Raw genomic sequence first — 25,697 nt, forward strand, 5'->3', positions numbered from 1 at the left:
CTTGAAATTCAAGCTTCCAAAGAATAAGGTGTTCTTAGGAAGGAAGAAGTAAGAGAGGTAAAGGGAAATACTGAAAAAAAGAGATCCCACTTATTAGAAAAGGAAAAAAAATAAATTGATAAATAGATCAAAGGTATTAAAATGAAAGGTGAATAATATTAGCTTAGTAATGCATTGCACTTTCGCTTGAACTTCTCAAGTTCCAATTGCACAACTGCATATTGGTGCTGCTGTTCAGCGAATCTGGTTGTTCTCGGCAGATAAAGGGGATCAGCAGAGATCAATTGTGATTGTGAAAGATCTCTCTTGAAATACAATTTATGAAAAAGTGACAAACAAGAGACCCTCCGTCGATGGTCCAAGTCATAACTACTGCTATTCGGAAACCGAAACCTACCACCATGAACGACGCTATCTCAAAGAGAAAAATCTCTGGCAGAAGCAGACACCCAAACCTGACAACTGTATGCCAGTAAAGGGAGTACAAATGACTGTTATAAATATATGAGTCCTTACAAGCAATACCCAACTTTCGTGCGGCACTTGCAGAAACCTTCATTGTGTAAGTCAAAGGTTACACCTAGAACAGTTCAAGTTTCAGAATCGTTCGGCAAAGTTCCATCGACCTAAAGGGGAGGATGGGGTGCGAAATCTGTACAAGATCTGCTGATCAGTAACGTTTTCGTTTTACTTCAGTTCAGCCTCATACCCCACCGACTACACCATTCCCTGACCCGGTCATGTCCCGATTGAGGCTGAGGGCAGCTAAGTGGAGACTTTACTACACCCACAAGTGTTGCATCATCGGGATACTGAACAATATAGTTTTCCAGGCCAACAACCATGCCACTTGTACATATACACTAAAACAACAGTGGACCAAGAACACTACCCCGTGGAACTCCAGACACATTAGGTCTTGGTTCACTAAGATCCTCTCCACAGCAGCTCGCTGCCGCTTACCTGTAAAGAAATCTTGACGTAAGCCTAAAACATATCCACCAACTTCAAGATTCTGAAGTTTATGAATAAGTGCCTTGTGATTTACTAAATCGAAAGCAGCACTAAAATCTCTCTGAATTACTCTGCACTCAAAACCATTGTCAAGGTTCCCTTGCAAATGGCATGTCAAGTCTAAAAAGAGCATCGCAGCAACTTTGGAGAGCTCACATTATCATAACCGTAACATTCAGGACCAATAACAGCAAAAATAGTGAGGATTAAAACGGTCAAAACGTTAACATAAGTAACACCGGAGAAGAACTCGGTAACTAAAGCCAGTCATTCGAAATTATTTTAATATTTAAATTTACCAAAAAAGAATTTATTTTTTTTCAGTTTATTATATAGATGGAGAACAACAGATATATATTTGGAAACATCACTTACAGAATTCATCGAGCCCCGGTATGAGAACGTCTTCAACCTCTCATATATGTGTGTGTTTGTTTGTATGGCGTTTTTACGTTGCATGGAACCAGTGGTTATTCAGCAACGGGACCAACTGCTTTACGTGACTTCCGAACCACGTCGAATGTGAACTTGCTATCACCAGAAATACACATCTCTCACTCCTCAATGGAATGCCAGAGAATCGAATATATATGTGGGTGTATGTTTGTGTTTGCTTATCACCTGAAATATTTCCTTGATATGAGGGGATTGCTAAATCGAAGAAAATAAGAGACCTGGAATCATAGCCATATCCTCATACGGAAAACAGGCGATGTTTAAAAATGTGACAAAACTTCGTCTTTGCAGTACATTTACACTTGCTGCAATGTTGCCTGTTAGACCACATATTAAGTCAAGTAATTTCTCCAGGTTAGATATATTTTCACTAATACGAAAGCAGACTCCCTAAGATTTTTTAACTTCTTAACCACCAAACATTTTTTTTTATATATCATTCTCTTAAGTACTGGAAACCTCAGCTTCGAGGATAACACCAATTGGCCCGAAGTTTACAAGTGACAAGACAAGATTGCATAACTTCCCATTTAGGCAATCAGGGAAAAAGTAGCAACTTGTTAGATGAATCACTATTGTAACCTCCTCTTCCGAGAGAAAGCATAGATAATGCAGACAAAGGACTTTCCAGACTTATGTTTTACTTGAAAGTCTTTAGAAATCTCCATAGATGTGTTTCTATCATAGTGGGTACCCTATATATATAAGCCCAGAGTTGCGATCTCTATACCAATACTACGTAGTTCAGTGGTCTCCCACCAGGACGGCGCTATACAGCCTTGTGGCCATTTTTAATGGTCTGGTAACCCGCAAATCCAGGGAATGTTTAGTGAATGTTTGGTGTGTGTTTAGTGATTGCTTAGGATTTAGTAAATGTTTAGTGTATAAGTATTCAGTAAATGTGTAGTGGGTAAGTATTCAGTGAAAGATAAGGGAGTTTTTAGAGTTTAGTGAACTTTTGTAAATATTAGTGCTTAGCGAATGTTTAGAATGTTTAATGAGTGCCTAGGGTTTAGTGAATGTTTAGTGAGTGTTAAGGGTTTACTGAATGTTATTTTTTGTGAATGTTTTGTGTGTAAGCATTCAGTGAATGTTTTAGCGAGTGTTTAGGGTTTAGTGAATGTTTGTGATTAGTGAATTTTTAGTAAGCGTTCAGTGAATGCTTAATGAGTGTTTAGTGAATATCTTGTGAGTGTTTAATGAGTGATTTGTGGATATTGGTTTAGTGTTTAAAGAGTTTTAAGGGGTTTGATGAGCATTTAGGGTTGAGTGGGTATTTAGTGTTTAATGAGTGTTTAAGGTTCAGTGAGTGCTTGGTGTATAGTGAGTGGTTAGCGAATGTTTAATGATTGTATAGTGTTTAATGAATGTTTAAGATATAGTGAGTTTTAGTGAATGTTTACTGAGTGTTTGGGGTACGGTAATTGTTTAGTGTTTCATGAGTGTTTAGTGAGCATTTAGTGTATAGTGAGTGCCTAGTGAGTGTTGGGTATTCAATTAGTGTTTAGTGTTATTGGGTGTGAATGTGGGTTAAGTGTGAGTGTTTAGTGAGTATAAGTGTATTGTGAATGTTAATGTTTAGTGATTGTGTATTGCTGTTTAGTTAGTCTTTAGTGACTGTATGCAAAGAAAGTCTTGTAATCTAAAGGAACCATTTATGCCAGACACTGCTTAGATCCAAGAGCAGATGCTGAGGCTTTGACCACAATGATTGGAGTTCTTAGGTCAACCTGCTTTTGTAAGGCCATTTTTCTCTGTGAAATTGGGTCCAATAATAATACAAATAATAATAATAATGATAATAATAATAATAATACCAGCATCACTAATAGCAACAATAGTAAAAATAACAATATTAAAAGTAACAATAATAAGATGACAATAATAATAATAATAGTAAAAAAATAATAATAATAAACATATTATTAAAAGTAATGGCTACTTCAGCAGCGTTACACTTGTAGAGAGAGATTCTTCTCTATTTTTCGAATAGCGGCTCTTTCCGTGCTACTCAAACAGGCTAGTAGAGCGCCTATAGAGGTCATGATCAAATACAATGTCAAAATAGGTGAATATATTTGAATTTTACCGATAAACTATGATACCATAGTCATCAAAGTTCTTATCGATTTTCTTTCTCTCTCTCTCTCTCTCTCTCTCTTTCTTAGAGCGAGCTTTCGTCTGGAGCTGCCAGACATCCACGGGCTGGGAAGCTGAGGGTGGACTGATCTTGGTGTGGTGTCCGGAGCTCGCTTTAAGAAAGAGAGAGAGAGAGAGAGAGAGAGAGAGAGAGAGAGAGAGAGAGAGAGAGAGAAAAAATCGTTAATGACTTTGATGACTATGGTATCATAGTTTATCTGTAAAATTCAAATATATACACCTATTTTGACATTGTATTTGATCATGACCTCTATATAGGCGCTCTACTAGCCTGTTTGAGTAGCACAGAAAAAGCCGCTATTCGAAAAATAGAGAAGAATCTCTACAAGTGTAACGCTGCTGAAATAGCCATTACTTTTAATAAAGTATGCTTGAGAGACGGTCTGCTTCCTAAATGAATATATTAGTAGTTATAAAATATAGTACTATGAGCCGGACCGAGACCTTTCAATATGGCTGCCCGAGGTCACACGCTCGGCAGGGAGGTCGCCACTCCAGTGATTGACGCTCTCTGGATCCCCCAGAAGACGTACAAGAAGTGTAAACCCTGTTTCATGAAATTCTAAATTCTGAATATACATATATATATATATATATATATATATATATATATATATATATATATATATATATAGATATATATATAATAATATATACGTAATCTAATAAATAATATTAAATATATATATATATAATAATACTATAGATAATGTGTATAAATAATATATATATATATATATATATATATATATATATTCAGAAATTCAGAATATATACAAATTCAGAGTTGGAGCGATAGAAGACACCAAGAACTACCTTACTGGTTTGGTGAGCGGTGCCAATGAGAAGAGGGAAGGCTTCTCATTGCTGGTTAAACAAAACCCCTCTGCAATGAATTGGCCCTGTGATGACTCCCCGGCAGTGAGGCATCATTGTCGTCAAAAGCAAGAGAGAGAGAGAGAAAGAGAAAATAGGACTATTTTACTCACGAGAACAGAAGGGAAAGGCTTCCCAAATCCTCAAGAATCCCAACTGGAAAGCGCTCTTCAAGACACACGGGGAGGAGAGGACGACGAACTAACGAACCCACTGGCTCTGTCTGTCTCCAAGGAAGGCGGAAGACTTTTAAATCCTGAAGAGACGAATCGAAGCTTCCGTCAGATTCTCAAACCAACCTTCAGCATCAAGCGTCTTTTACTCAGCCTCGACAAGAGTCTCCCATCAAACACAACAAGGAATGAAAACAGAAGCTTTTGGAAGAAACTGAATGTCTGGTTCATAAGATAGACCGTCCAAAATGTGAAGGAAAGCTATAGCCTATCAAAGGACCGTCCACCCACCAGTTATTGTTCAAAACGAAGTGGGAAATAGTAATTTTGGGATCCCCCAGAAGACGTACAGAAAGTGTAAACACAGTTCCAAGAAATTCCAAATTCCGAATATATGCATATTCAGAAATTCCGAATATACATAAATTCAGAGTTGGAGCGATGCAAGACACCAAGAACTGCCATACTGGTTTGGTGAGCGGTGCCAATGAGTAGAGGGAAGGCGCTCATTGCTGGTTAAACAAAACCCCATTGCAATGATTTGGTCCTGTGTTGACACCCCAGCAGTGAGGCATCATTGCCATCAAAAACGCAAAACTTTAGAGAGAGAGAGAGAGAGAGAGAATATGACTATTTTACTTACGAGAACAGAAGGGAAAGGCTTCCCAAATCCTCAAGAATCCCAACGGAAAGCTCCCTGCAAGACACACAAGGAGGACGAACGAACGAACGCACTGGCTCCGTCTACCTCCAAGGAAGGCGGAAGACTTCGAAATCTAGAAGAGACGAATCGAAGCTTCCATTAGATTCTCAAACCAACCTTCAGCATCAAGCGTCTTTTACTCAGCCTCCACAAGAGCCTCTCCCATCGAACACAACAGGAAATAAAAAGAGAGGCTTTAAGAGGAAACCGAATTTCTGGTTCACAAAAGAGACCGTCCAAAACGTGAAGAAAAGATACAGTCTATCAAAAGACCTTCCATCCACTAGTTATTGTTCATAACAAAGTGGAATATATTCATTTTGGGATTCCCCCATAGAGAGTATACTGGGTGTTTCGAAATTAGAGCCCCCCCACCCCCCTCAACAGAACAAATGGAAAAATATGAAGTTTTCTCTATAGCCTATCTCCAAGTACATTATCTTAAGTTTCTATTAAGCTATTTTTCATTTTACTTTTCTTGTATTTTCAGACTGAGAGATGGAGTTAGATACAGCCATGGCTAACAACTCGAAGGAAATCAGGTGGATTGACCAAATCCGGGCTATAATCCTCAGAGAGACCATGGATGCTGGCGCATCCTTCATTTCACGTTCCTGGATAGCTACATACATTAAAAGAGATGAATACTTTGTTAAAAGAAACTGGAACAAAAATTTATATAACTGTCATCGCAAAAGAGTGAGAAACTTGGAAGACCTGAAATCCTTTCTCAGGAGTCAAAAGACATCATAGCTGAGGCAGGGGGTAGACCAAGAAAGTCTTTACATAAATTTGCACTTGAACTAGAAACAAAAAGTGGAAAGAAGAGAAGTTGTAGTGCTGTATATCGTGAGTTGAAAAAAATCTGGTATCAAGCCATTTCATGGAGTTAGATACAGCTATGGCTAACAACTCGGAGGAAATCAGATGGATTGACCGAATCCAGGCTATAACCTTCAGAGAGGCCAGGGATGCTGGATACCTACATACATAAATTGGCGCTTGAACTATAAACAAAAAGGGGAAAGAAGAGAAGTTATAGTGCTGTATATCGTGAGTTGAAAAATCTGGTATCAAGCCATTTCATGTCATAAGCAAACCCAGCATCACTCAGCAACTAGACCATGCATGGTTTTGTAGTTCATTTCTTAAAGATTGGGATGAAGCTGACTTTCTCCATGTTGCTGCATCAGATGAATTCTTCATTTACACAGTCAGGAAGCCAAATCATAAAAATGGCATCATTTGGGCTGCAAAGTTGGATGATATCAGCAATGATGTGAGCTATTGCCAAGTTGTGAAATTTCCTGAATGTTTGGGAATTTTTCTCTGTTTCACAGCCAAACGTTTAATGTGGATCATCAAATAAAAAGGACAGTCATGGAATGGCAAATACTTTAGAGAAACTGTGCTTACTGGTGGAGTATTTCCTTTCCTCAAAGATCCTGAAAATGTGTTATCTGTTGAAGAAGTCACATTTTTTTCATGATAAGGCACCATGTTTCAAGGCTCTTCAAACACAGGAGCTGCTTCGAAAAAGTGGTATCAATTTCTTCTCGTCAAGTGAATTTCCAGGTAGCTCCCCTGACCTTAATGTGTGTGAAAACACTGGCAGTATCTTAAAGGATTATGTTGAAGCACGCACAGTGAACTATGATGGTGTACCATGCCTCGACGACCTGCAAAGAGAGGTGACCGAAGTGCTCAGGGAAATGGAGTTTGAGTCACAGCTTTTTGCGATTTGCTGAAATCATACTCCTCAAGAATGCAGGCTGTGGTACAGGCAGATGGAGGCCACACAAAAGATTAAATACTCAGAGAGAAACTTAAATAAATACCTGTACTGAATTACTTTTGTTTTTGTCCATATTAATTTTAGTTTATGCTGTAGAGGGGGGGGGGGGGCGCCTCTATTTTCAAAACACCCTGTATACCTAGAGTTACGATCTCTATACCAATACTACGTAGTTCGGCGGTCTTATACCAGGGCGGCGCTGCAAAGCCTTGCAGCCATTTTTAAATGTCTTGTAACCCGCAAATTAAACAGAGGAGTGTGTAAGTATTCAGTGATGTTTACTGAGTGCTTAGTGCTTAGTGAATGTTTAGTGAATCTTTAGGGTTTTAGCGAATGTTTTGTGAATGTTAGTGAATGTTTAATGTGTAAATATTCAGTGAATGTTTAGTGAGTGCGTAGGGTTTAGTGAGTGCTTAGGGTTTACTGAATGTTAGTGTTCAGTGAATGTTTAGTGTGTAAGTATTCAGTGAATGTTTAGTGAGTGTGTAGGGTTTAGTGAGTGCTTAGGGTTTACTGAATGTTAGTGTTCAGTGAATGTTTAGTGTGTAAGTATTCAGTGAATGTTTAGTGAGTGCGTAGGGTTTAGTGAGTGCTTAGGGTTTACTGAATGTTAGTGTTTAGTGAATGTTTAGTGTGTAAGTATTCAGTGAATGTTTAGTGAGTGTGTAGGGTTTAGTGAATATTTTGTGAATGTTTGTGTTTAGTGAATGTTTAGTAAGCATTCAGTGAATGTTTAATGAATGTATTGTGAGTGTTTAATGAGTGATGAGTGGATGTTGATTTACTGTTTAGTGTTTAAAGAGTGATTAGGGGTTTAATGAGCATTTAGGATTTAGTGAGTATTTGGTGGTTAATGAATATTTAGGGTTCAGTGAATGTTTAGTGATGGTTTAGTGTTTAATGAATGTTTAAGATTATTGAGTTTTAGTGAATGTTTACTCAGTTTTTGGGGTACATTGCTTGTTTAGTGTTTCATGAGTGTTTAGTGAGCATTTAGCGTATAATGAGTCCCTAGTGAGTGTTACGTATTCAATTAATGTTTAGTGTTATTGAGTGTGAGTGTTTAGTGAGTGTGATTGTATATTAAGTGCGTGTTTAGTAAGTATATAGTAAGTGTGAGCATTCAGTGAGTGTAAGTGTATTGTAAATGTTAATGTTTAGCGCTTGTGCATTACTGTTTAGTTAGTCTTTACTGACTGTATGCAAAGAAAGTCTTGAAACTTACAGGAACCATTTATGCTAAACACTGCTTAGCTCCAAGAGGAGATGCTTAGGCCTTGACCAAAACGCCTACCGTTCCTACGCCAACCTGATATTGTAAGGTCATTTTTCTCTGTGAAATTTGGTCCAGTAATAATAATAATAATAATAATAATAATAATAATAATAATAATAATAATAATAATAATAATAATACCAGCAACACTGATAATAATAATAATAATAGTAGTAAAAATAACAATATTAATTTCAATAATAAAAAATGATCATATTAATAGTAGTAATAATAAGATGATAATATTAATAGTAATAATAAAAAAGATGATAATAATAATAGTAAAAAAGGAAAAAATAATAATAGTACAAATATAAATAGTAATAAAATATAGTACAATGAGCCGGACGGAGACCTTTCAATATGGCTGCCCGAGGTCACCCACTCGGCCAGGAGGTCGCCACCCCAGTGATTGACGCTCTATGGTTTCTATGCATTGATGGAGTCAAGGTTTCTGTCTCTCCCAGCACCTTTTCATCGGGGTCTCTCTTCACGTACGGCGAAATTGAACGTCACATCGCTGTTGCTCAGACTTATTCCCATTAGTTCACATTTCACGAAAAATTATTTCAATTGTTTTTTATCGATTGCATTCCATATCTACTGTTAATTCCCATATTAACTTTTAATTCTTAGAAAAAAAAACTTTACCTTTTAAATTCGGTTAACCTTCTGCTATCATTCTGGCTTTTCTTGTTCTCTGAGCCCCTTCCTCGTAATACTTGAATTCATGCTTCTGAACAATCTGCAGCCATCTTCAGACCGATTTGAATTCCATTCATGTTCCTAATTCTACTATTCCTAATATGCATTGGTATCTTGGGCGTCCCCTTGTGTGTTTTTGGGCAAAATGGGCAATTGTCCCATCCCTGGATCAGACCTTCTAAAGAGGAATCTCTTCCATAGCGCCACGGAATCCCCTTTGGAGTGTCAGGAATTTTAGGGCAGCTTCCCCCACCTCTGCCTCCGCCCCCTCCCACCCCCCACTTCCCTAGAGAAATTGCATCATATATGTTCAAGTCTATCACCGTTCTTTTTCTGTTGTTGTGACTGTAATCTCTTGACACTTTCCCTTCCTCTACTATTTTGGCTATTAATATTTCACTCACGCTCTCTTTTTTTTTCTTTTTCTTAAATATCCAATAAACTTGTAACGTACTTCTCTGACTATACAACACTTCCAGGCTTCCATGCAGTCGTGTCACACTTCTTTCTCAGAAATAGTTTTACTCTTGTCAGCTTGATCATGCATCAAAAAACTGAACCACACTTAATCATCTTATTCATACCAGAAATTCTAAACATACGATACTGAATTTCCTCCAGTAATATACGCCCTCCTGAGATCCATTAATACAGACTGGATCTTTCTTTATTCTAAAGCTCTACAAAAATGCTCACCAGAAAATCTTTATCAATAGTACAACTTATTTCACATTTAGTAACACTGTATCAAATTATTCAACGTCACTTGACTGAGCAGCTCCCTGTACAGTGCTTTAAGGAATTATTGCACTCCTTAGAACAGCAAAGTCAGCAATGACAATGACGTATTGCATGTACCTTCGAAATAGCCATCAGTATTGAATGACAAATTATTATTGTAAGTATCATTATTATATAAATGTAAGAACAACTATAAAAAAAACATCAAAATACACCTCTATCTGGCTAAGATGCAAAAGACAAAGGTATGGTAAGAAATTCAAGGATCAGCGCGAACACGAAACGGTCTGTGTATCCTAATAATCAAATATGCAACTAGAATAGGGACATAAGAGTCAAGTCGAGAGCAGAGGTACCTCTTTCTCTCTGCCATAATTTGTTACTTTTTTTGCAATAGAAAATAATCGCCATCAGTGAATGCTATTTCTAATATAACAGACATAATAAAATTCGAGGAGTCAGACAGCAACCGCAACTCCTCTTTTTTTTCTTTTTTTTTTGCCGCAGTTATCAGGAATGACTTTCATTCATAAGATTCTGGCCCATTTTATTAACGTAACAATTCGACATTGTTTTGCCATATAATACTAATTGCTCTTATCCTTAAGCATTTTCGGAAAGCTTTAGTAAATCAAAGATCTTTTGCTAAAATGTTACATGATTTTAATGTAGTGCTCAGATAAATATGATTATCGTTCTTGATGTTCAAAATTTATAGTAGAATTTTGAACAACTGCTCACTTTCAGGGCTATAAAATAAAAAAAATTATTATGGTAAGTAAGAAAGGTGTCAACGTGAACCTCAAGGATTTTCCGAAAGCTGTTGGTCTGGTAGACTACCCTCTTCTACCCATCCAAATTGGAACAGCTTGTAGTTCATAATTTACTTTACACAGCAAAGGGGACTAAATAGGGAGGTCCTCGTTCTATTTCTCTAACACTTGATAGTGTTTCTTTTATAACAAGGCGTGATAAAATCTACAGTCAAATAGAGCGTTGTTTCACCAACGAAAATTAAAATAAATACGCTATATTTTATTATAATTATTGTTCTGTATTTATTTCTTAAATTTTCACTCTAATCAATAAATCATAAATATGATATACTAAGATTCCTGTATCTGTAACTCAACGCGAAACACCTTTTTAAGGCCTTTTTGGGCAATTCTAACCCCCTACACCAAGAACAACAACAAAGTAGTTTGTATAGGCTTAGCCCCCGATTAGCCGAAAAGAGTAACAGAGTTGCTCGAATGATGAATGGCTCCGTCCATCGGTGTGAATGCAGATGACGCCGTCATCGTACTCATATACAATCAACGAGGACAATTTTGATTTTTACAACTGGTATAGCTCAGTGAGGCACCTACGTTCAAAGAGTGGAAGCTCTTGGCAAATTAGCTGAACGTGACAAACACCAATAGTATCAAGCAGAAAATGCTGGGGATAACGTTTTATTTCCTAGTTTCAAAGTTATTGTCCATAAGTATTTCAAAAATTCATTCTCTGTCAAGTGTTACATCATACCTTTATTGCGTGTGGCGATAACGAGTTGGTGATCTTTGCAGATATGTTCTCTTCTTTAACTCTTAACAGAACTCAGTGTTCTTTTTTTCTCTCTCTCTCTCGATTGAACAATATGTGATGTGAGTGGTTTGCCTCCCTGCCATCCTGCAATAAAGAGGAAAAATTCACAAAATTATATTCTATTGCGTAATCAAGACTAAATCGGGTTTGCTATCTGGTTTCATTTCTCTTAACACACAAAAAAGATGATTGATTTGGACAATATCAATACATTCAATTATAAATATCAATCTGCTAAAAATTATTACAACTGTATTTCTTATAAAGAACAACATTTATCAACATACTTTTTCTTGAATAATGAAGAAATCCGATTATTAACAAGAAATGGAACAGCCTTATCAAATACGGGTACAGTTTCAAGAATAAATCTTTGGTAATGCTTCAGAACTGCGCACAGTAATGTGTCCACAATATTTTGACCGTCCTGAGTCAACGCATGAAAATCCTCAAGATATTGAAAGTAGCAAATTAAAGTCTTCCCTCAAAAAACAAAGACGGACTGACGGACGTCTCAGACTTGCAGTAAGTTGCTTATCGATAAACATCTTGTTAAAACAGTGTAATTCCTTCACCTAATTCAAAGACGACTGTACAGCAAGAGTATAACTATATCGGAGAGCGATTTCACATACGGTACGTAACTATTTTTTCTAAGGAACATTGTCTACATCCAGTAGAATTCCTTGTACTAGCCTTCATACAGAAACCTTACAATGGTATATACATTTTGTATATTATATTATATGTATATATATATAATATATATATATTATATATGCATAATATTATATATATATATATATATAATATCTATTTATTATATTATATATATATGTGTGTGTGCATATATATATATATATATATATATATATATATATATATATTATTATATAGTATAATGTATGTATTGTATGTAATGCTTCCTCCATGGCATTACCTTAATTCATACACAGTATCATGTTTTATATATTTCTGATCAAGTATTCTATATATATATATATATATATATATATATATATAGATATATATACACGTATATATACAGGTCAAAGACATGGCACAACACTGCGCAACAGAACTGTACGTATTTCTTTGCCTAGTGGATGCACTCAAAGTTCAGAAGACAACACCATAGCCTTTGAAATGCACAACCAGTATGATTACATTCACAAATTAAATTCGAGTCTTTTCACATAAATACAATAGGGTTTTCCACATTGAACAACAAATTAGATATTGCAAGAGTATGTGAAACGTTCTTCATAGTTACCCTCACACATACACACAAACTGTGTGCGTGTCACACACACTCACACAAACGTAACAAACGCCCCCCAAATGCATATAGGCTACGAGCCCCGGAGAGAGGGCTATCATAGCCGCCCAAAAGCTCTGTTTCCATGGCGTTCTAATTCCGATAGCATCTGTCCTGGCCTGACCTCTTGGCTCGACACCGTGGGTGGCCATCTCCAGAGGTCCTTTCGGGCACGCGCCAAGGAAGGAGAAAATAATGCAGTCAGTTTCTTCTCCGCTATCTCCACTTTCATCGCCATGGCCTTTCCAGCCTCCCTTCAGAATATCATCTTCCAAAATCTTCGTCAACATCTTCCTTCTAAAGACTTCTAGGCTGAATGCTTGCTTAAGCGTCTACTGTTGTCGGAGTCCCTATTTCTTGGTGTGGAATAGAAAGCTAATTTCGCTTTTGCCAGACGTCGACAGTTTTTCTTTAGTAATGTTATTTAGTAATATTCTTTCATTAGGCTCACAGACTCATACTTATTTAGCGTTGCTGCCAGAATCGTTCTTTAAATCAAACTGATCAAATGTGCTAGAAGTAAAATCCAATACGTTAGCAGATGTATCACTTGATAAGTCATACAGTGCCATATTTGTAATATTCATGATGCTAACTTAGTTCAGCAGAATTCATGATGCTTTTATACTTTGTCAATAGCATGGAGGTCACACTGCTTCTAAATACTTCGGTATAAATATAATAGAAATAGTCTCCTCGTAAAGAGAAATTTTTTTCCGCCTGGCTGTTGGTCTGAGTACTTAGCGAAACTTTACCGCTGGAATGCACTGAGTCTCAAGGGTAGTAATCAAAGTAGTTTTCTTGGAAACCCGAGGAGTCATGGAAATCCTATTTTAACCAAACGTTCATTTTATATCTTCGATTTTTATACCCATCCTTCTGAAATAGTCATCCCTTTTCGTAAGAAAAACTTACCACAAGCGCGTCAGTTGAATCGCTCAGCCAGTCGTTTTCTCTTAATTATCATCCAGAGTTTTTATGTAGATACCTATTACTCTGACATGCTTTCAGCCCTTGATACAATGTTTAATCCCCCGTAGGGGGCTAGTGCCGTCAGTGCACCTCATTCGGTGTAATGTAGGCATTACTTAAGGTTCTGCGCAGCGTCCCTTCGGCCCCTAGCTGCAACTACTTTCATTCCTTTTACTGTACCTACATTCATATTCTCTTTCTTCCATCTTACTCTCCACCCTCTCCTAACAATTGTTTTATAGTGCAACTGCTTTGAGGTTTTCCTCCTGTTACACCTTTCAAACCTTTTATTGTAAATTTCCGTTTCAGCGCTGAATGGCCTTAGTTGTCCCTGTACTGGGCGTAATGCCAAAAATCTATATAAATAAAATAAAAAACGATATTTAATCACTCTCTCTCTCTCTCTCTCTCTCTCTCTCTCTCTCTCTCTCTCTCTCAAGTGTAACATCTATCTCTGTATATGTTAGCAAGGTGAACTGAAGTGAAATATATACGTCCACTTTGAAACAAAAAATTGCAGCCTGAAAAGACGTATTTTTCATTTCCCTCACTGGACAGGCAGTCACAGGAATACAAGAAACAGCCTTAGGGAAGAAAAAAGGCAACAGGCGACTTGGAAGGGCAAAATCAACTTGCTTGAAATTATTTCGAGTTATACCTTCAATCACGATAATTCCCTCTCCAAAGATTAGGCATAAACGATTCTGGCCTCATGAAGATGCCAGTTGCGAAAAGAACTCTATGAGAAAAGTGGGGAGAACATCGCACAAAGCAACAAATGATTTAATTCTGTTTTAATTTCCCAATAAAAAGAAACCCACACGAGCTCATTATCCAGCCAGGGTCGAGGAAGACTATTCCTCGCCTGACGTGTGTTTTCAAGTCTCCGTCACAAGATGTAAACTCGATGTAAACAGGTATCACGACCCCATCACTTGGGCGTCATTATCCTGTCATCGCCACGTAAATAGACCATGTATCACTCAGCTTGCCTTTAGCGCATCGTTTCTCGTTACATTCTACGTAAATATGCATTGTTCATTTATGATTTTAAATGTCAAGTGATTATCCTTCTTCCAAGCCGGCGGGGCGTTGTACGCCTCAGTTTTCTTTTGAATGCAAGTAGTGTTTGTTGGGAATACTGTAGTAACCATCTTTAAAAAGCCTTATGCCCAACAACTGATAACCTGTCTTCGACCACAGAGACGAATATGTCTGTTCCACACTTAAATTTCGAATACTTTGTAAGTTAAAGTCACCTATGAATAATGTTGTGTTAATATAATTGTATGAATCCACACGTAAATATTTAGATGTTACTTTGTGATGTTCTCACTACTTTTCTCATCGAGCTCTTTTCGCAAGTGGCCTCTTAAAGCGGCCAGAATCGTTGACGCCTGTTCCTTGGGGAGGGATTTGTCGTGATAGGTGTGACCCGAGATGATTTCAAGCAAATGATCCTGCCCTTCCGAATCGCTTATTGCCTTTTTTCTGAAAGCCTCTCTCTTCTCCTCTACAGCATTCAAGGGAGAGACATTTTTCGGCCGTGAGGTCATCCTCGCTTTTATAAGCCACATAAAAGATGCGACTGTTTAAATTCTCTTGCCGCGAATGGCGGAGACTCCTCCACCGGCGGGTAATTATCTAAATGGGCAAATCCCGAAAGGACCTCCTTCGCGAGACCCCCATAAACGTTACCGGTAAACAAGGACTTGAGGAGAACGGCTAAGCATCTCCCTGATCGTAATGATAATGTCTCTTGATAGGTTCAACCGAGCTCAGGCCTTTCTGAAGGCCTGAATACAAATTGAGTAAAAATGGAGGTAAAAAGGACGACAGGCTGAGGATAATGCCGTCTAAAAGGGCTTCATAAAATGATCAGAATAGGTGGATCATGCAATTTATCTTTCACCAATACTAAAGGATGGAAAAAGACGAGTTTCCCTCAACATTCCCGAAATACGGAAAATGAAAAGACTACACGCTACTCACTTTCATCCAAAGATTATCGATCATCAGAGGCGGACAACCTTTTCAAGTGTACGTGCCCAGATCTATGAAGCCATTGATGGCAAATGCGGACGTTAAACTTAGATAAAAAACAGCAGGGACATGAGGCTGTTAGAGAATCCATCTCCATGGATGAAGCTTATTTTTATGCAAAGTTACGGAGTTGATGGTTATAGTTCTTTCAGTTTCACAAGTTCATGGCTTCAAGGACTCACATTTCAGAGTCGGCGAACTCATCGAACTAAATGTTTGGCCTGAAATGTGAATAAAATGCAAACTGTGATGTATAGCAGCAAATTCCACACCAAAAGTCGTAAACAGGGACCAATTTCTACCATTTTTGTACAGCCATAACACAAACACAAAGACACACAGATCATTTCAGTATGAGTAAGTAAACATGCATACACGCAATATGTGTATATATATATATATATATATATATATATATATATATATATATATATATATGTATGAGTATGTATGTATATATAGATATATATATATATATATATATATATATATATATATATATATATATATATATATATAATACACGAGTATATATATGAGGTTGCTAATCCCACTACTCATTCCAGGCAGCAATGTCCATACAAAAGGTCGAATAAACCTGTATGAATGATGTGTTTTGAAGTTCCCGAGGGTTAATATTATCAAAAATGAATATTGGTAGAAAGTCATCAATTAATGACCTAAAGGTGAGTCTGAGTTCTTACCCAGTCTTATATAAATGTCTATATGATTTTTGGTTGAATGTATCAATAAGATAAAATGATAAGTCAAGAAAAATACACTCCAATATTTATGCACACACACACACACACACACTATATATATATATATATATATATATATATATAATATATATATATATACATACATAATCATGTAAATGTATAAATGAGACAGATATTGGAAACACATCTGGTAAGGGTGACGAGGTGAAGGTCGGACATTAATAGGTAAAGCAGTTATTACGCCGACGCAATTTGTAACGACATTGTTACATTCTCAAGGTTAAAAAAAAAGTATAATTCTAAATACATGGAATATAATTCAAGAGTCCCAGCATATTATGTGCATATACGCACATCAAAAAGCAAAATAATTCCAGGAAAAAGCACCTGTTGGACCAAAAGTTGAAGACTGAATGGCTAGAAAAGGAGAGAGACGAGACGCAAGAAAGAAAGCGGCTCAAGCCAGATACAGCTGTACTGGGGAAGAAGAATGGGAGTTCAACTTGGATACTAACTGCTTAATGGATAAGGATTCTAAAATGTGCAGTTCACGAAAACGTTGTTTGGCCCAAAACAGAGAAGTCAAGAGTATTCGATATTGGTTTTACATATTTTTCCATGATTTCTGATGTTGGATAATTCAGGATTTGACTCTCTGCAACCTGTGCGATGGTAACACCTTCATGTGAATCAGCCCTGACACTCACCAATCTTTTAGTCGATCCAACGTATGTCCCCGAATTACTCTTGGGGGCACGTATGTTTATACACGAGGGAAGATCTCATTATTGGACAGTCTATCTTCAAATTTAAAAAGTGACCCTATTGTAAAAGGTTTGTTTTTTTCGGTACTTTACTAATAACGGGAGAATCGGGTAGTTTCGTTTTCGGGAAATTTTTGCAGTATATACAGAAAACATGAGATGGAAACCGGTTGTCTGTAAAATATTTATGTAAAAACTATATTTCTTTATGGTATGATTTCCATGACGAGGTTAAAGTATAAGCCCTCTGGAGTAGAATAGAAACCGAAATAAGTTTGAAATTATAAAAGCAAGCCCTATAGAAATTTGAACCCAAGCCTGTAAGAGTCCCAAGAAACTGAAGTGTTAAAACTATCGTTATGTCGAAAATACTAATAAATCCAAAAAAAGGTAGTTGATTATTGTTTCTCTCTCTTTAACGTGAATTCAATGTTGGGGTGTATTTCGTTAATGTAAGAGAGAAATCGATCTGCATGAAAAGCAGATTCGAAAAGAACAAAGTTATCACCAACATACATAACATTTCTACACAAGAGCATAAAAACGAAGGGGGCAATTTCCCACTTGCCCTCCTCCAAGGAGCGCAAAACTGTGGGAAAACGTGGGACCAAGAGGTGATCCCATTGCTATCCCGTCAACCTGTGGCTATAAATCATCACTCGAGATGAAGGTACAGTCCGCCACTGCTAACTGTAAAAGTTCCTTAAAACAACAACGACCTTAGAACGACCTTAAGGCCTGTCCACACGACCGGGCCTGATCGGTGTGCTCCAGGGTTGACGGGCAAATTCTGGCGGACTTATCCGTGAATGTTGTCCACACGGGTGAGGCGATGGAGAGGTGGGCGTGCCCGACGATGCCAGTAGTGTGTTCAGTGCGGTACGATAAACATGGTGCCTACCGCAAAGAAGAAGATAGTGTAGCATGATAATTGCTTTGTGCTTGATGAAAAAGAAAAGAATATGGTGCAAATAATGGCTCAGTAAAAGAAATGTATATGGTTCACGTACGTCTGCCAGGGTCGAAGCTCAAGCCATCGGGTACCACCATGGTGATTTTGCTACAAGACCCATCGGGCAATTTGACGGTTTGGCCGTCAAGTGTGCCCGTTAGAGGGGAAGTCCGCCGATCAGGCCCGGTCGTGTGGACAGGCCTTTAGAGGGGAAGTCCGCCGATCAGGCCCGGTCGTGTGGACAAGCCTTTAGAGGGGAAGTCCGCCGATCAGGCCCGGTCGTGTGGACAGGCCTTTAGAGGGGAAGTCCGCCGATCAGGTCCGGTCGTGTGGACAGGCCTTTAGAGGGGAAGTCCGCCGATCAGGCCCGGTCGTGTGGACAGGCCTTTAGAGGGGAAGTCCGCCGATCAGGTCGGTCGTGTACAGGCCATTTAGAGGGGAAGTCCGCCGATCAGGCCCGGTCGTGTGGGGACAGGCCTTTAGAGGGGAAGTCCGCCGATCAGGCCCGTCGTGTGGACAGGCCTTTAGAGGGGAAGTCCGCCGATCAGGCCCGGTCGTGTGGACAGGCCTTTAGAGGGGAAGTCCGCCGATCAGGCCCGGTCGTGTGGACAGGCCTTTAGTTAAAATAAGTGTCATTCGTCAAGTGATTCAACCTCGCAATTGCACATTCAACTATTGTTAGAAGAGGGTGAAAAGCAAGATGGAAGAGAATATGGACGGAAGTCCAGTCAGAGGAGTGAAAAGGAAAAGGTTTGCCACTAGGGGCCGAAAGGACAATGTAAAGAACCAGAAGTAATGCCTACAATGCACCGCATGAGGTGCGACCCTTCTAGTTCGCCACTTACAGTTAATAGTTTTTCAGTGTCTGCTGAGTAAACTATGTACTTCAAAACACTTATGCTATTCTTGCTTTAATAAGTGTCACTTGCACGGCATTGTTAATTGATTCCTTTAATTGCTTCGGTATATAATTTAGTAGACCACCGAGACTGACAGTAATCAAGTCCTTTTAACAGAACTGTGTAAACGCATTTTTAACGAATCCACATTTACGTATTGCTTTTTGGGAGCTACATTTTTTAGGCGATTTTGTCCTGTTTTCACTCCATTTAAAGTGTGACCTCAAATTTAGATGAGCATCGATTAGCAGTATGCTCTTTCATGCTGAACTATGTACCGTTTGTAACTTTTTTTTCTTAAAATTCGAAAGAAAATCTCCTCTATGACCTGCGTACAGTTTAAGGTCTAGTGAGGATATCGCAGTTGCTTTCATAAGACTACAAAAGATTGGTGTCATTGCTTAATGAACGTTAAAAATAAATCTAAAGATAGTTAACGATGGTTGACGATAGTTTCATGGGTCAGTCAACAGTAACCAAGGCCCGTCCACACGGCCGAGCTTTGCTCAACGAACTTTCTTCGATGTGACGTCAGAAGCGGAGAAAATGCGGCAAAGTTCTGACTTTTCCCGCCGTTTCTCCGCTTCTGACGTCACATCGGACAAAGTTCGTCGACCAAAGCTCAACCATGTGGACGGGGCCTTAGAAACCATGTGCTAATGTTATCGACCCACATTAAAGAAAAATGGACTTCGTTCATCGATAGTTTATTGCAGATGGCCTGTAAAGTTTATCTCCTAGGAACATGGTATATAGCCAAGAAAACTGCAGTTTTTTTAGTTTCATTATTGGCCGCATAAGGTGGTAGGGTCGTCAGTGCACCTAATACTGTGCATACACTATAGGCGTTAAGGCTTTTAGCAGCTTTCCCTATACCCTACCTACTACCATTTCATTCCTTTGACTTTAAACTTACTTTTCACCCTATTTACACTTGATTCGTAGTGCAACCGTGAGGTTTTCTTGTTACCACTTCAAACTTTTAATGTCAATTTCCATTAAGTGCTGAAGTGTCAATTTCCATCAAGTGCCGATTTCCATCAAGTGCCGAATGACTTCATAGGTCGTAGCCTTTGGCGTAAATCCCATATTCTATTAAACATTATTGGCTCCCGAACATAACATCGCCCCTAAAAGAATTTCAATGGAGAGTTTACGGTAATTTAACGTAGAATCAGTTTTGTTAAGAGATTTAATTTTACGGGTGGCAAATAGTAATTTCCATTTCTAATTCCCGCAAAAAATCAAAGACAAAACTTACTTGCCGTTGAAAGTTTAATTTTGCTTTAAGGATTAGTTTCAAACTTAAACATCGTGATGATCGTCGTCGGTTACCATACTGACATAAGCTGTATGTCAATGTTTATTGTTCGTTAAAGCTATAAACAAACCCTCTGCTCCAAGTGGTAGTTACATTCAACACTGCCGTCCAACTAATATATTAGCTTTTTGTCTATGTTTGCTTTAAATAAATTTGTCCCATATATCTTTGTAATTAAGAAAGGTTTACATATATTTTTACATATATTTACATATTTTTACATATTTACATATATTTATCTAAATTTACCATTTGCTGCCTTTTTTGTAAGCAAATAAAGCTTTATAATTAAGGTTTATGTATGAAGGTTTTCTGTAAAACCTTAATTATAAATTATGCACTTAAAAGTTATGTACTTGCCTATTAAATACATATACTAAAAGTCAAACGTACTTTACTTTCTGACGACACTAATTATCAGCGATTTCCAATTTCATTCCAATTTCTTGATATACACGGCAGATATAGATTAGTTTGAAATTAAAACTAAAAAAATATTAATTTTTCATATTTTTCATCATTATAAATTCCTAGGCCTTTATTATAAAAGTTTCAACTTTTCAATAATGAACAAATTAAACCAGTTTTCCTCCTGTTATGAAAACCAGACTAGTAGTTTAAAGTGGGGAAAAAAGTAAACCACTATTTCCTGAAGTATTACATAGTTATAGTATATATGGTTAGAATTCTAGTTTTAAAAGATAAAATGATCCATTATATCAGTCTCAGTATTGTAAAACCTTAGGTTTTAAAACTACCGAGCTCAGGGAAACTCCTTATAAAAAGGTTTGAGGATTAGGAATTTATGGCAAAAACTACCAGTTAGAGAGCTATTATTGGTGAAAGTAAGAACATTTACATGTACATAATTTAATACCATTTATTGAAGTACAAAAAACTGCATTATGCCTTCGACCCATCAATGCAGAACAACTCTTGGCATAATTTTAAATATATCAGTAACACCGCCAGACCCCATCCTCCCCTCATTCAAAATAGGGGACCGTAGTTCTTGAATAAGAATAGTTTACAGCGTCTTTAATAACGCTGCTCCAGTATACATCCTGCAAAGCAAAAAAAAAATGCGCCAGAAAAATTAATTATGATAAAATACAAACAAAATTCTTGGAAAGGTTGTAAAATAAGGTTGACATAACTGAAGCCTTCACTGTAGACCAAATTTTCTCCTATACAAACCATTTATAAACCCATTAACCAAAGTAACAATTGCTGGCAGACAAACTGCTGGCAAACGAAGGGACCGAAGTACCCATAGTACTAGCAAAGTGAGACCAAAGGAACGACGGTGGAGAAAGCATCTACTTCGAGAAGCTGCCTTGGAAATTGCAAAGCGTCAATTTGCAAGGGTTATCAAGTAAAGGTATAGCATAATCTGCCAGTCGTTGCTCAGACAGCGACTAACATTACTGGAGCAAATTCTGCTAACTATTAGTTAAACATAGGTCTGTCCATTGCATTAGAGTGAAAACGGTCTTTGTATTCGTAGCACGAACATCACTAATGTTATAAAACTTAATTTGAACTATTAACATATGGAAGAAATTTAAGTTTTAATCAATAAAAAACAACGTTGGATTATGCGTTTAAAGCAATAACTTAATATTTTTACCCCATTTTTAAAAAGTAAATTTCAGTTTAAGCAGTGGCACAAAAATATTTATTACTACTGAACTTTCCAAATTATAATTAGAGGACCAACTTCAATTTAAGGAAACATTTCTAAGCTTACGTTAAGCTCCATACTATATTACCAACATTCAGTAGTATAATGCAAACACTTTAAAAACTAAGAGGCATGTAACAGCTCTTTATTAAATATGAAATTCATATAAAAATTTAAGTGTTGAATTTAAGCATTAGTTACACCCAATTCTTAAACTAAAATTTAGTTAAGGCAAGTTAGTTTTTAAAAACCGATGCATTTAAAACCTTTAAAGAAAAATGAACCCCTCAATGCCCTGCCCATAGGTCATAAGACCTACGGAACATGGCATGAAGGGGGGCCTCCACCCCTACAGGAGCACCGCCCCTGTAGGGGTGGAGGTAAAAAAAAATAATAAATTGGGGTTGTGGGAGTGGTTGGTTGATCGACAGGTCACACTTGGGTTTCATGAAGCCAACACTGGTTAATATGTCCATTTTTGTGTAGCTTGATGAAAGTTCCTCTTCCCTTCGAATTTTGACTTCGGCTACTTCAAGAGCATCGTTTACTTGGCAAAGAGCCTCACATTCCTCGAAAGCCTGGTAGCAGTTTTAACCAGAAGTCTCTATCCTGAAAAACAATTATCGCTGTAGTACATCAATTACAAACAGACTATCCTAATTTTATAACCTGGGATGGAAAATTAACAAGAATCCTGTACGACTGCTAAAGCTTTACAAAATTTTAGATATTACAAACACCAAGTATTCTTCTCAAAAAAAAAAAAAATTATGCCATCTAATCTCGTCCGCATAGGAAAATATTAAAAAATATATTTCTTATCTAAAAAGCTTTGTTCATGAGACAGGTCCAAATATAAACTTATAACAAACCATTACATTTAGTGAATACACCAACGAAATATTACGTTAAAAGGTATATGGACAAAACTGGAGTAAACTATTAAAATTCATAAAATATTAAACGTAGCCACAAAAACTTACAAGTCTGACGATGAGAACCGCCACCAAGTCACGTAACCATCATTCAAACAACCAGACAAAGCCACCTTTTTCACCATGGCAAAACCAAGCAGTCTTCTTTACTTAGGCCACAAGGAATTATTCACATCCCCACAGTGTCACACGTCCATCACTGAACAACGAAATAACGATACTACACTTCCGCGCTTCCGACGAGAAAACTGAGTATCTAATCCATCCATTTCCTTGTCGAGAATCGAGATCGAGAATTCGGTTGCTTTTGACGTCAGCGCCAAGGACCCTGGAGTTTCACCGTTCCTTTACGCGAAATGCAACATCGTCCTTTTATTTTTTAAGAGGAAACTTTTAAAAAAAACTATTAATACATTAACCCTAATTGTTTGGTTTTGCGTTTTATGGCTTCTTGTTCAGCTTAGGTGTGTATATAAGTAATATATATATATATATATATATATATATATATATATAATATATATATATATATATATATATATATATTATGTCTATATATATATATATATATATATCTATATATATCCTATTATATATTATATATATATATTTTGATATAGAAATAATATATAATCTATATAATATATATATATATATATATATAGATATATATATATATATATAGATATATATGTATGTATATATATATATATATATATATATATATATATATATATATATATAGATAGATATAGATATATGTTGGTATATATCTAATAATATATAGAATATATATTCTATATAATATATATATTATCTATGTTATTTAATTATTATATATATATATTATAATTAATATAATCATAATTATATATAGATTATATACATATATCTATATCATCTATATATCTATATATATATAAATCTATATATATATACTATATTTTTTATTTTATTCAAAAAAAATTTTCTAATTTAAAAATCATTTTTATATAGATATCTATATATTATCTTTTATATATATATATATGATAGATATATATAATATATTATATACATATATTAATATATATATATATATATATCAGGAGTGCACGTCCTGAATTTGTTGGGTTCGATGGCTCGCGCCCGTGAGCCGACAAATTTCTTATCGGCTAAAAAATTCACCTTCGGTTAACATATATGAAAATACATTAATTACGAGGTAGAGTGAATTAGATATTAAAGGAAATTTGTAGCTCGATGTATGTATATGAATCATGGTAATGTGATATGACACACACATTATATATATATAATTATATATAATATGAATATATATATATTATTATATACTATATATTATATATAGATAGATAATATATATATATAGCTATACTATAATCCATAAATATATAGATAATATATACTAATATAGAATATATATATATATTAACTGTATACATATACATATCATAAAATCCACGTAGGAAGGCGAGTGAAAACCGTGACTTGGAACAAGTGCTTTCGTATTTTATTCTACATCTGCAAAGTGTGAACTTGAAAATGTAATGTGAACTGCGAAAGTACTTGTTCCAAGTCCCGTGTTTTACTTCGCCTTCTTACGAGGATTTTATGATATTCTCCAGCACGTGGACTTTCGTGCTACATTGAATTATTTATATATATATATATATATATATATATATATATATATATATATATATATATATATATATATATATATAATATATATATATATATATATATTTATAAACCCATGGCATAGGAGGCAAATCAATGACTAGGCTATTTGATCATTTTTCCAACACAGCACCGGAAATGGTTTGAGGAAGGAAGTTCGTAAATAAAATTTGACACAAATGTTAGCAACATTTAAATTGCTCCTTGTCAATAAAAATTCTTTATTAATCAATGAATAAGTACTTTACAGCACAGCTAATGCTGATTGAAAATGTTCCATGAGGGGAAATGAAAGCCAATTGCACAACCTTATGTATATTTTTATTTTGACTCCTATGATTTAGGTCAAGAGTACACAGAGTGGCGTCTGTGTGTGGCTGGGATGTGACTTCCATAGGTTTCCATTGTTTATAAGCTGTAGCGGGGATCAGCGACTGCTCGCCACAGACACTCATGAGCTCGACTTAGCCTATAAAGTTGGAAACCTATGGGAACCACATCCCCGACACACAAAGACGCCACTCTGTGGCGCCACAGAGTGGCTCGTGCACTTCTGGCCTTGATGACGTTTTCGAAAGAGCAGCCTCGTCCTTCACTAGCGCATAATAAGGCATTGTCCCGAAATACGGATTTTCTAATGTGGATGTGTTCATTCTTTCAAGAAACTCATATCAAAGGTTTTTGCATACATCTCAACATCCTCTTCATTATTATTATATTATTATTACAAACTTCCTTTATCATCACGCTGTTATATCGGAGTACAATATTAAATCCATTTTTTATTTTGTTTAGATTACAAAGCAATTTATGGAAACTTTTTGTCAAAGTAGTGTGAAAAGTGATACCTTTAGCACCGAAAACTCTGTCATTAACAGAGTTCAAACATTCTTGGTTAGACGGTCTTATGAAGTA

General features: G+C 36.5%; 1 long non-coding RNA gene across 1 annotated transcript; it reads right to left on the minus strand.

Annotated features, from left to right (window-relative positions):
* Positions 1–21,296: 21,296 nt before the first annotated feature.
* Positions 21,297–23,356, minus strand: LOC135221436 (uncharacterized). Its single transcript, XR_010315948.1, has 2 exons — positions 23,148–23,356; positions 21,297–22,773 (listed from the first exon to the last, which is right to left on the minus strand). It is a non-coding gene; the product is annotated as an uncharacterized LOC135221436 (long non-coding RNA).
* Positions 23,357–25,697: the final 2,341 nt, after the last annotated feature.

This window comes from Macrobrachium nipponense, chromosome 2 (genome assembly GCF_015104395.2).
Source record: "Macrobrachium nipponense isolate FS-2020 chromosome 2, ASM1510439v2, whole genome shotgun sequence".
NCBI classification, from domain to species: domain Eukaryota; kingdom Metazoa; phylum Arthropoda; class Malacostraca; order Decapoda; family Palaemonidae; genus Macrobrachium; species Macrobrachium nipponense.